We start from the raw sequence: 13,070 nt of genomic DNA on the forward strand, positions 1-13,070 counted from the left end.
GAACCGTTTTTCTTCAACCAGCTCCACACATAACGCGAGGCGGTTTCTTGACACGTCTTGTCAAAGCAAAGATCGTGTTCCCCTAATTATGGGATTCTCATCAATACGGTCGTGGGTAACCCAACCGTGTCTATGACTCCTAGATTATAGGCAAGTCCCAAAGGGCTACAAAGAGGACGCTTGATATTCACCCTCTTTATAAAGGGACAAGGCTTACTTTTTTCCCTCCCGTGCTCAATCGAATCCTTCCCCCGCCTCGAGTTCTAACACCCAAAGCCCAGGTCAGGTGCTTCGGACCTTCAATCATGTCCGGATCTAGCCTTCAAGGCTGGTGGATGCCCTCCTCCGTTACGGAAGAGGATATAAAGAAGTTGAGGGAGGCCAGATACCTGACCGCCGAGGTTTCGCATCGGCTGCCTGCCTGAGGGCAGGTCGTCCCTACTCCTGAACCCAACGAGAACGTTGTGTTCATCTCCCACTTCCTCCGAGGTCTAGGCCTCACCCTAGATCCCTTTGTTAGGGGTTTGATGTTCTATTACGGGCTAGATTTCCACGATCTAGCCCCGGACTCCTTTCTCCACATCTCGGCATTCATTGTCGTGTGTGAGGCCTTCCTCCGCATTACCCCTCACTTCGGCCTGTGGCTCAAGACTTTTGACGTGAAGCCGAAGATGGTCGAGGGGCAGTATGCAGCGTGCGGAGGCGCATTAATAAGCAAGATAGCAAGAGCTATGTGGCCAAAAGGTTCCTTTCCAGAGGTGTCCAGATTATGGCAACGGGAGTGGTTTTACATCACAGCTCCCAGAAGTGCCAAGTGGGTGGTTGCCCCTGCTTTTCGCTCGGGCCCTCCACCACAACTGATATCATGGATTAGCAGAGGACTGAGCTGGGGTCCAGCCAAGGACGTGCCTATACTGCAGAGCCGCATTCAAGATCTCTTCGAAGGAGATTTCATTCTGGTTACGGTGGTGCAAGTCATGCTGGTTCGTCGAGTCCAGCCTTGCAAACGCTGGCCCCTCCGCATGTGGTAGTTCAACCTAGAAGGGCCGCGCACTATTCAGAATTTCCTTGGCCTGACGCACGAGGAGATGTACAAATCATTCTTCGGACCCCAAGTAGAGTGTCCGGATACTACCGAGGACGTGGGCCTGAGCAGCAACCGTACCGCCGACCAAGTAAGTAATCCTTTAGCCGAGCACACCGTCTTTCATTTACCATGATGTCGTTCTGATAAATCGCTCTTTGACCAGGACTGGCTAACAAGGGCAAAGATGATTCGGTGTTCGGCCCCCCTTCCTGAGGGTTTGGAGAATCTGGTACTGCAAAAGATACTCGAGCTAGCACCTTGCCCGGAGCCCTCAAAGGAAGATAAAGGGGGGAACAATGGGGTCGAAAGCGGGCCCCCATCGCTACCAATTCCAACCGAGGGAATGAGCGCCTCCGTGAAGGAGGATAACCAAGGGGAAGGATCTGACCTTCTCTCGCTTCGGGGAAGGAAGAGGACTGCCTCTGAAGATCCGGAAACCGAGGCTTCCAAACGGGAGAAGAAGTCTCCACCAGAGGGTCCTGCCTTGGAGGGTGCTTTTGCCGCACAAGGTCCACGCGAGGATCAACCCTCCAACAAGCTATAAGTAATCAAAAAGTACTTCAATAGTGGAGATATACTACCTTAGCTCTGAGGAAAATAACTGAAGCGTTTATCTTGCAGTTCGGATCTTAGCCCTTCTCAGCAGAGCTCGTCTTTGGGGGATCTTCTTCCAGAGATGATGGAGAGCGAAACGCCTCCCCGGGACTCCCCCGCTCAAGAAGCGGGCGACCTTGAAGTGTCGTCGCGGAGGGCCTCTCCGGATCCGGTGAGGCCAGAAGATAATCCTATAGTCACCCGAAGTCCCCAGCGTCCAGCTCTTGAAGAGAGCAAACAAAAGAGTCCGGCACCGTCTGGTATGCGGTCGGACGTACTGAGGGAGCTGTTGGAGCGAGCGGCCATCTCAGAAGAACACCGTACGTTGATGGGTACAATGATGGAAAGAATTTCGTCTGCCAAAAGCGGATTGCATGAAGCCTTTATGAGTCTACTGACGGGCTTTGAGGTACGTGAAATGATATACTTTTTGATAGTACCACACTTTTTTAGGTGTGCCCTGTGTAGATAGCAGCCCCTGAGACTCTGGTTATCGTCAAGAACGGCGGCGAACAGAGGATCGTAGTCCCAGGTAATAACCAAACCGCCTTTATGTGCAGGTGGTGGAAGCTCCGGTGGCTAGCCGGACTAATGAGTTTGCCGAGCTAAAGCGGCAACTGGATGCGGCAGATGCCGACATCGAGCTTGTTAACAAGCGGCTTGACGAGGCACAGGGTAAGTAATGTTTTCTGGTGAATGTCACATAGTAAGAGTAGTGTAACGCCAGTATCTTTAATATGTTGTGACTGCAGATGGAGCTACCACCGTGGAGACCCTTCGGGCGGAACTTGCCCGAGCCAAGGAACAAGCAAGAATTAGTAATGCGGCCGCTTTAAAGGCAGCCGAAGAGTTAAGAGCCGAAAAGGCTACACATTGCGAGAGCAAAGATAAAATGGCCAAGATGGTTGTAAAGTTAAAAGACACTGCCGACCGCTGCCAGCTCCTTGAAGAAGAAAACTGAGCGAAGGTGACTGACCTTGAAAAGGCCGCGGTGGCGAGCAAAGACACCCGCTCTGCTATGAGGGCAAAGAAGGAAGAGTTGCGTGAAGCTGGGGATATTGCGGCTGGGAAGTCCTTTTTGCTGCGAAGGAAGTTTGGAGATCCGCGGTATGCCCCGCTGGATCGGCCGTGGAGTTTGGCAGACGCATATATGGACTTGGCGGCGAGCGCTGTCGATGCGGCCGAATACTTCCGAGATCAAACAGATCGTGAAGTGGACAAGCTGTTCTGGTCGCAGTTTAACGTTCCAGAGCGTCCGCTTCCATTGACTGATCACCTAGCCGAATGGGCCGAACTCAACAGGTTGTCCGGACTCGCCATGAGGTCCATCGTAGATCATCTGTGGCCGGAAAAACCGAAGCCGAACAGCTATTTCAGCTTAGTGCAGCAGTTCCTTGGAGCGGTGCCGCGCATCAATGCGATGAAGAGGTCGGCGTGTATAGAGGGCTCGAGGATGGCCCTTGCCTGTGTCAAAGCATACTGGGCGGAGATGGATGCTACCACTGTTGCGGCGCGGGGTTCGACCATAGGCCGAGTGGCTGCCGAGCACTATTTCGAACAAGTTCTCGAGGGCGCTTGTTTGATAGAGGCTCAGTGCTCGAAGAATATTATGTTTGAGTGACATGTATTCCTATTGTAAACACAATGTTTTTATGAACTTTATTAAGGTTGTATTTATACTTTTGCCCGAAAGTAATATGATGCCTCCTGTGCGGCCGTTTATGTACACATGTGTATAACCTGAAAGATTGCAGTCGTCGGCTTCAGCCCCCACGCATATAATGCGGGGGTGTTCGCAGAAAACGCGTATTCACACTTAATCCAATGTCTTGGTCCTAATAAGAAGGTGATGGCGCAGCGAACTAGGCAACTGGACTATAATGTTTTAACACTTTCACTTAGCCATAGGAGTTTGACAGTGGGGCTACTATATAGCCCCTGGTGGCTCCGCATTCATCCGAATTCTAGGTGCGTATATGCCTGGCTGTGAAACGGCCCTTCGTTAAAGCGAAGGAATTCTAACATTCCGATAGGTCATCGAGTGGTTGACCAGTCTCACGCTATATCATGACAGTCAGTTTTCGGCTTTCTCTATTGAGGTGCTCGTCCGGATGAACCAGCGCACAATCGCAGTAGTTCTCCTGGTGCCGCCTTAGCCGATAGAGCGGAACGTAAGGCAGCAAAACACAGGAGCCGGACAAACCCAACATTTGACCAAAGACATGATTCAGAGCTGATGCATATAAGGCCAAACTCGCGACGCCGAACACTCCCTAAGGTATTCGGTCTTTTACGGTACTAGTAAGCTTGCACGTGCAATGCACGTTTTGATAGAAATTCATTAGAAAATAATATTTAAATATATGAACTTACATTTTTAGTTTACATAAAGCAATATCTTACATGAGCAATGGTTTACCATACATCTCACATACTCTATGAATTTAAATCTTGATGTAATATGTACTTAACAGATTTTCCTAAAGCATATTGAAATTAAATCCGCCATCGCAGTTCACCAATCAAGAATAATCTTAATGAACACCCGAAACATTCTTCCTTCTTAACCCAGAAAAATACCTATTACAATCCAGACACCTATATGGGGCCTATCAGATCATCGCAATGAAAAAAATCGGATAGGTAAGTAAAAATTAATCATAATATATTTCTCAGAATATTACGACAGCTACAGTTCACCATCATATAGCTGCTGAGACCATCGTCGGTGTTGCCCGAAAAAACACCCTCATAGCTCAATGTTCTCCTTGATAACAATCTGCGGGCCTAATCCTCTTTTTCTGCATCTTTTATCTCATATCGTTCCTTCTTTCCAGGCTACATGTTATTTCTAATCATAATCAGCAATTATAAAACAAATAATGTAAGCTCACATACATGCTATAGCATACATATTTCAATTGCAGCTTCATACACAAGGAATATAGTAAGCGTGCACAAGCAATGCACGCCTCGACTGATGTTACAACCAGATATGCAAATTCTAAAGATATTATGATTACACTAGAAAATATGACAACCAACCTATAATTTAAATGATTTTCAAGCAACTCTACAATTTAGCATCATATGCATGGAGTGAAGACACCTGATTACCTTAGTATGTCTTAATACACTAACCAATTCTTGTACAACATAAGGGGTGCATGTTGTATGCGGCTTCATTCTCAGTGTAGTTGATTAGATGCACCAAAATTCTTATCTCACAACTATACTTTAGGAGAACCACAGGTCATTATCTTTAGAGTTTTCATGAGGTAGAATAAAAAAATGAAATATTAAATATTCACCCTGCAAATTGGTTGGTTCAATTCTTTCTCGTTCCATGAGTGCACAAACCAAAAAGCAAAATAACCAGATAGACATGCTACGTACATTGGAAACCAATTGAAATCATGCAGTGTTGATTGCATGCTTGTTTGTCTATGGAACATCCGCCTTGAAAGCAATTCAGTGACAATTGTTCTCTGCAAAGTCAACAGTTTGCTCGCTCCTTGTCTCAAGAGACAAAAATGAAATCAAATATATCTTGAGATAAGTAAATATAGAAATTTCTTCTAAAAATATAATATAAAACCGATATCAGCCACATGAGAGTTCCATTTTGATTCCTACGACCTCATTTGAAATCTCAACAAATGAAAGTACATTATGCATATTCATCAATGACAAAATAATTCAAGTCCGTGTATGCTATAAAGGAACGAATCCAATCTATCTAACTATCATGAATAGAGAATCACAAACTGCACACCCGCAAATATAGTATTTACAACAATAATTCCAAGGGAAAACAAGCTTTAATAAAAAAAAAGGCTCCATCATATTTATCCTTCAAGTTCAAACAGAATCACTATATCAACACATGAACAAATAATCACTTCCTTTCAGATTTGCCATTCTGATTCATCACCACAGAACAAGCATATATTTCCAACATACGTGACCAAAACTACACTCATGAAATGAGGCAAAGTAGCATACGAATATTTTGCCAGGGTGTTTTTTGTGAAGGAGTATAAAGTCCTAATGTATAAGATTGTGCAAAACAAGCACCGGCATGGTGGATATATGAATTCCTCTAAGGTTAGCTGATGGATGCAACTCCAAAAACCAAGCATGCTTTATTTTGAACAAAAGGTACATGCCAACTTTATTATAGACAGACATCAAGACAAGTGAATGATATGCAGACATTCATTGGAAAATAACTGCCAGTATGACAAGGCTTTTTGTCACTAGAATTTAGTCTTTAAACTTTATAAAGATTGGCATATAATTGGCTGCTGCTAACAAATGGCCCAGTACAGCTGTATAAATAATAATGTCGTCATCAAGTGTAGGTCCTAGATTGTTTAAAATGGCAGTACTGTTCATGAAACAGGCAACCCGCGGTTCAGTAAATCACCTAATTTACATTAAATCGAAGATCGGATGTGATTGATCTCTCTATATCTTACGGCTGAGCTGATCATAATTACTGAAAACAACATGGAATAATTTTTTAGTCTGGATCGAACACCACCAAATGATCTTCAGCAACGATAGCTAGAATGGATTTTATCTCCAGTAATATTGGAACAATGACTGCAAACAGAGGAGATGGAGCGGGACTTGCATTACCAGAATAATGCCGGTGTTGAGCTGCTGCCCCAGTGAGACGATGCCAATGTCATTCAACACGTCGTGCTGGTGACGGTTGGGATGTTGACGGCAGCTGCCACATCCAGGCCGTTCGTGACGAGATGAGAGGACGTGTGCGGCATCACTAAACACGCAGATTGCTACCACAAAATAGTTCATCAATCTAAATTATCCTGTCTAGAGCTAGCTCCGAATGTCCAGTCAATTGCATCTAAGGCGAGCAGTCTTACACCAACCTGAATATCATGGAAGAGGCGTCCACTACTACATCTCAAACTGCCTTCCGTTGCAGTCTGTTCTCTTCTCCTGCGTGCATCCTTTCCACCATCTCATATCTGGCCTTCTTGTACCCACAGCCAGTCCCTGCCCACAACGCCTTACTTCTCCTTCTCTCCCTGCCAGCACAAGCACTGCAAGGACTTTAATAAAAAAATTGATTGGTTCAGCATAAAAAAAATTTTGTTAATTCATCATAGTCAGAATATCCTCACTACTTCAATCAACCACTGAAACGGTACCATAAACATCACAAATTTGCAAATAAAAATTGGAAGGAAGGATAAGTGGAATACCAGTTGTGTGGCAGTGGAATAATTGAAAGTTATGGACCAAGAATAATCCAAATCGACCTTCTATCGTTCGTCATGTTCATCTCTGAATCCATACACCATCTAGTTTTCCAGACCGGGATCCTGAATAGAAAGACCAAACACACTGAAGCAAATCAACTGAAGGCGCAAAAATAAGTATGAGTCGGCTACTCAGAGTCAGAATTCAGAAAGTAACTTGTCTAGGGAATTTCAACGAACCTATAGACATGCTGTTTGAATTAGCACCTAAATAATTCTCTCAATTAGAAAAAGACTTGCCACCAGGATTTGGGCGTCACACTGATCGGCGGCATCCAAAATTTGCAGAGAACAAGAAGTTCGCAAAATACTGTTTAATGGAAATCAACGTCCATGGAAGCCTGATTAACAAACAACTTCAAAGTATGAATTAGTTCTACTATTTGAAATCAACATACATGGTTTAGAAGGAGGGCTTGCCTCGCTGCCGGCCACAACAGATGTAGCCGCCGTCAATTGTCGAGCTAGATTGGGGCACCGGTTGTAGGTGCGGCTGACAGATAGGAAACAGGAGAAGAATGGAATGATGATGGAGGGAGGCACCTTGTTGCAGTACACCGCCTAATATAAAGCCTCTCACTGCCTTATTATTTGAATATGTGTGTGATTCGCGCAATTGTCTCTTTGCATGCTTGCGCTGCAATTTGTTTTTCTGGTTTTGTACAATCAGTGACTTTCTGCAGTATCAGTTTGTTTGCATGACATAGCTGCATGCTTGCTGCTACTTGGCCTCTCCTCTCCATGTCGTAAGATCAGTAAGCGGCAACATAAAAAAATCAGAAAATACCCTGATAAGTAGTTACAGATTGAACATGACAATTGTTAAGGATGATTACATGGGAAAGCATGTATATGAGTAAGAAGACATAGATATAGATGTAAGGGGGACATAAAATGCACCACGGGAGTAATTCAGAGCATAGAGTAATTTAGGATTGAATAAATGATGTGTACAACTATCTCTAGGCTTAGAAGGGAATTATTATAGATCATTGTTGTGCAGGCAAATGTTCAAGAGCTCATAATACAGAACAATATTAGAACTCAAAAGCTTGGAGAAATGAAATATTAGGAGTCAAGCATTAAAATGAAAGAGGCCCAGCTGGCATAAAATTCACAAATCTATGGTTTGAAGGCTGCATATTATAGGGAGAGGAGTTTATACTTCACTACATCATATAGTTACCTTGATTCACGTCACATGCAGCCTGCTTGGATACATGATACATAAAAGGTCTTCAGAATTAACATGAGAGATGGAAATGGTTAAGTTGGCAAATGGTAATAATAAGGGTAAAACAAGAATCAATGTCCAAAATCATTGTAGATGAACCGCAGCAGCAGTAATCGCTTAGCCAAGTCTGTACCTATCCTGTGAAGAGGACCAGCACTTTTTATCCTCCTTCTCTCCCTACAAGAAAAAATATCACCATGATGTAATCAGAATTTTCAATTTTGTGCCATATTTAAAAAAAAAACTTATTTGGAGTTAACTTATAGCCATAAGCATCAGAAAAATGAAAATAACTAAATATTAGGAAGGCCATCACCCAGGGTGATCTTTGTGGATACCGAGGATAGTTTTGTGTCAGTCGCATCACGGGGAATTAACTCGAGTGAAGTCATGGAGGGGTGGAGCATAATCCATATCAGCCATCTACAAGATGTGGTCTACACATCTGTCTGCGCAAGAACAAACCGACCCATGGCAAGACGACTCAAGGGAAAGGAAACTTGCTGAGCATGCATGAAGCATCAACCCGATGAAGCAGATGTAGCTTGCTGAATTGTTTATGTAGCCATCGTATCAACGATACAAAATTGGCTACCCCAATCCCATAGGTTCAAACGTTCAGGAAGATTTCATAGGTTGTAACTACCCTGATCTGACAGGTTATAAATTCAGCAATATATCAGAGGTTGAAATAGTAGGCCATTCATCAGCAAGATTAAAAAAATCAAGTCTTATCAATCAGAGTTGGATTCAAATTTTATACTCGACATCTGTCTATTAGATAGAAGACCAAATAATTAAGCTACCAACAACCAAAGTCACAAGTTTGTTCACCCAGGGATATTGAATGACACAACCAAACAGAATCTGAAATCTTTGGAATTTCTTAACAAACCCCAGCAAATAAATCGTTAAAGAATGCATCCTACCGAGATATAAGAGGGAGAGGACTTTACCAGCAAATATGTCACTGAGGTTCAGATTTGTTTTGTTGTGTGTCCTGAACCAGCGATGTAATGGGCTTGGCGAACATTAAGATGCAGGCACGAATCCTCCTCGAAGGCAGCGACGGTGGTAGAGGTGTCAACCGTACAGGCACGACGACTCCGCACATCTTCGAAGAGCGTGGTGGCAGCATCCTCCCTGGCACACGCGTGTCCGATCCTCCCTTAACACACACCTGGTGACGGCTGAACCAGAAGGAAGGGACGATCAGTGGCGATTTTTTCTCCTTCTTACGGAATGAATGGAGCAATCTGGAGTGGGTTCGTGGAGAAAGGGTTGGATGCCTGGATCTTGTATGGGCGGCGGGCGGCGAACGGCGCGACGGCGACCTGGGCGGCTCCCGCGGGGCGCGACGGGCGGTGAATGGCGGCGGCGAACGGCGCGCCGGCGGGGCGGCGACCTGCGGCGGGGCGGCGACCTGCGGCGGGCGGCTCCCGCGGCGGGGGCGGGCTCCCGCGGCTGGGGAGGCTCTCGGCGACCCGCGGCGGCTTCCCGTGGCTCCGGCGGCGCGAGGCGGCGGTGACGGGCGCAGCTTCCTGTGGCTCGGCGCGAGGCTGCTGCGAAGGGCGCGGCTGCGGGAGGCAAACGGCGCGGGAGGAGGAGGAGGTCGTGCAGGAGGAGAAGGAGGAGGTCGTGCGGACGGTTTTCTCTTTTTTTTTACCGCGAGACAGATTAGCCATCGATCGATCGTGGCTTAACCCGTGGTTGGTAACGTTAAACACAGAAAAATTAAGGGCTATTAGATTTTGACGATGGATGGATGTGATTGTTTGGATCTGTCTTTCTCTTTTCTTTTATAGTGGTAATAGATGAGGATTGTAACCCAATGGCATTGGTGGGTAATTAAAGTATAAAACGTGTTTGATGTTTTGGAGGAATGTAGGCCTTCAGATTGCAGGTTTGGATGGATAGGATGACTTAGTTCTCCGCCCTCTCTTTCTTTTATAGGGGTAGTAGATAAACCGGGCGTAAACAGTGCCCTTTGTAAGAAGCACCTGGTGTCCAGGTACGTGCATTATTCTGACGTGGCCACATGCCAAGACGTCAGCATCCTTCTCAAGAGTACTGAGAATCCGAGGGATGTGTATCAACAAGAGACAGTAAAAAAGGTTTACGCAGGGTCTTAATCTAAAAAGAATCCTTGGAACGGGTCCCTGCTGCACGTCTGCGCCTGTGTCTCTGTTGTGCCGTATCCTGGATGGCTGTAGCACGATGGTCATCTGTAAAAAAGAGAAACTTAGGTGAAAAGTTGTCGTGTAAAAAGGTAGGTTTAAAGAAACCATGTACAATTCAAGATGAGTAAAAATTGCCACTTGTCTGCGCGTGTTGAGCCCCTTGTATTTGTAATAAGGGTGTGGCCTATCAAACCTGTGTGAATGACATATAGCTGCGCCGGACTCGTCTAACCGTGTCCGTGGTCTTGACGACATATCAAATGCTTTAGCTGGTGAGGCCATTTTTAGTGTGCCTCTCTTCGGCGCGCAAGGATCGCTCAATATTTCCGTTCACTGTAATGGTGCCACGTGGACCGGGCATCTTAAGCGTGAGGGAAGCGTAATGCAGTATTGCATTAAAGCGAGCGAAAGCTTCGCGTCCAAGTAGTGCTTGATAGCCACTTTGGAATGGAGCAATGTGGAATATTAAATTTTCGCTACGGAAGTTATCGGGGAAGCCGAATATAACCTTAGTAGCAGGGAGCCCGTGCAATGAGCCCCTGGGCCTGGCGTTGCTCTTTTAAAGGTAGTATTGCTGTGGCAAATTTTCGTTAGGTCTATCCTCATTTTACGGATTGTGTCTTGATATATCAGATTTAGACTGCTGCCACCGTCCATCAGGACTCGTGTGAAATGGTATCCGTCAATTATTGGGTCTAATACGAAGGCAGCCCATCCTGCACGCCAGATACTTGCTGAGTAATCCAGATGGTCGAAAGTGATCGGTTGAAACGACCAGTGGCAGGACTCCGCGGTGATAGGCCCTTGGGCATATTTCTCTGGGAGTGCCGCTTTGTTTCTCCCCTTGATCACGTGTAACACGTTTACTGTTTTGACTCTGATGGAAATTTCTTCTGTTCCCCAGTGTTTTGCTTGAGAGGCTCATCCTCGTCTTCGGTTGGTGTATCCTCCCCTTGTGTACGGCGTTGAGCTTGCCGGACTGCTTGAAGACCCAACATTCTCTGTGGGTATGGTTAGCGGGTTTATCAGGGGTGCTATGGATCTGACATATTTGGTCCAGAATTTTGTTTAAGCTGGACAGTTCGTCTCTGCTGCCTTTAGAGGGCGGCTTTTGCTGACCTGGCCGAGAGCTTCTGAATCCAGCATTTACTGTCGTGTTCTTCGGGTTGTCTTCTTTATTCCGGCGCATATTATTTTTGCTGCGTCTTGATTTCCCATTTCCATCTCTAACTTCGGATGTACTTGGGTCGCTGGTGCTGCATCTGGCTAGCCAGGTGTCCTCACCTGCAAAAAGCGGGTCATGAGGCTTGTTAATGCTGCCATTGTTCTCGGTTTTTCTTGGCCGAGGTGTCTGGCAAGCCATTCGTTGCGGACGCTATGCTTAAAAGATGCCAAGGCTTTGGCGTCCGGACAGTCGACTATTTGATTCTTTTTAGTAAGAAACCTGTTCCAAAGCTTTCGGGCTAACTCTCCGGGCTGTTGAGTTATATGACTCAAATCGTCCGCGTCCGGAGGTCGGACATAAGTTCCTTGAAAATTTGCCCGAAAAGCGTCTTCGAGCTCTTCCCAGCTTCCAATGAAGATTTCGGGGAGGCTTTTAAGCCAGTGCCGAGCTGGCCCTTTGAGTTTGAGGGGTAAATACTTGATGGCGTGGAGATCATCTCCTCGAGCCATATGGATATGGAGGATATAGTCCTCAATCCAGACCCCAGGGTCTGTTGTTCCGTCATATGCCTCTATGTTTACGGGTTTGAATCCCTCTGGAAATTCATGGTCCAGCACCTCATCGGTGAAACATAGGGGTGTGCGGCACCCCTGTATCTGGGTGTACCGCGTTGTTCGGATGTTTGTTGTGTTGCATCGTATGCTGGAGCGCGCTTGCGTGGTCCATAGATGGATCTGGTTGCGCCATCCTTTTGATGCGAGCCCTCGCGTATTGGTTTATGTGCGGCGTTGTTTGCCGTTCTATGTTGGCCGTGAGGTCGTCTATCCGGCCAGATGGCCATTTTAGTTTTTGGTTGCGGGGGATCTAAGGCCTCCTCATCGAATTCAGGTAGCAACTTCCGCTTCGGGTAGCTCTTGGTGGGGTGATTACCGCCGTACTTCGCTGCTATGTTGAGCACTTTACTCCATCTAATTCTGAGTGTGTCTTGCGCAGCCTTGAGTCGTTGCTTCTGCTTTTTTAGACTCCTCGTGGTGGCAACAAGACTTTGATGGGCATTCTGTTGCTCTGGGTGTCTGTCCGGTGTGATGTCGTCCGGACTATTATCTTTGACAGAGTCGGGTTGTTCGGTTTGATTCTCCGTGTTGCCGTGGTCCGGCAATGGTTCACCCTGCTCTAACGCTGGGTCTATATGATCGTTGTTTCTGCCGAGGCAGGATTTGGAGCGGCGCTTACGCCGCCGCTTTGACTGCTTCTCGAGGGGACAACCCTTCGTTGCGTCCTTCCGTTCCTCGTCGTCGTCTTCTTTTGGCGTGTCCACCATGTATACGTCATGTGATGAAGTGGGCGTCCAGTGCCCTGTGGGCAGTGGTTCCTGTTCGTCTCCTGCATCTTCGTCCATACCGTGGATGTCTTCGGAGTCGGAGTCGAGCATGTCGGTTAAGTCATCGACAGTGGCTACTAAATGGGTGGTGGGTGGGCGGCAAATTTCTTCGTCATCCGCATCCCAATCCTGCCG

At 46.3% G+C, this 13,070-nt stretch overlaps 1 long non-coding RNA gene across 4 annotated transcripts; it reads right to left on the minus strand.

Annotated features, from left to right (window-relative positions):
• Positions 1-4,191: 4,191 nt before the first annotated feature.
• Positions 4,192-9,492, minus strand: LOC125524020. Of its 4 annotated transcripts, none has more exons than XR_007290509.1 (7): positions 9,166-9,492; positions 7,156-8,386; positions 6,919-7,038; positions 6,583-6,756; positions 6,326-6,486; positions 5,078-5,169; positions 4,192-4,519 (listed from the first exon to the last, which is right to left on the minus strand). It is a non-coding gene; the product is annotated as an uncharacterized LOC125524020 (long non-coding RNA). The 4 variants fall into 4 exon arrangements; XR_007290512.1 differs by lacking the exon at positions 4,192-4,519 and having other exon boundaries at positions 4,527-5,169; positions 7,156-7,285; positions 7,374-8,386; XR_007290510.1 differs by lacking the exon at positions 4,192-4,519 and having other exon boundaries at positions 4,527-5,169; positions 7,183-8,386.
• Between the last annotated feature and the right edge of the window lie 3,578 nt (positions 9,493-13,070).

The sequence above is a fragment of the Triticum urartu genome, chromosome 7, assembly GCF_003073215.2.
Source record: "Triticum urartu cultivar G1812 chromosome 7, Tu2.1, whole genome shotgun sequence".
Taxonomy (NCBI): domain Eukaryota; kingdom Viridiplantae; phylum Streptophyta; class Magnoliopsida; order Poales; family Poaceae; genus Triticum; species Triticum urartu.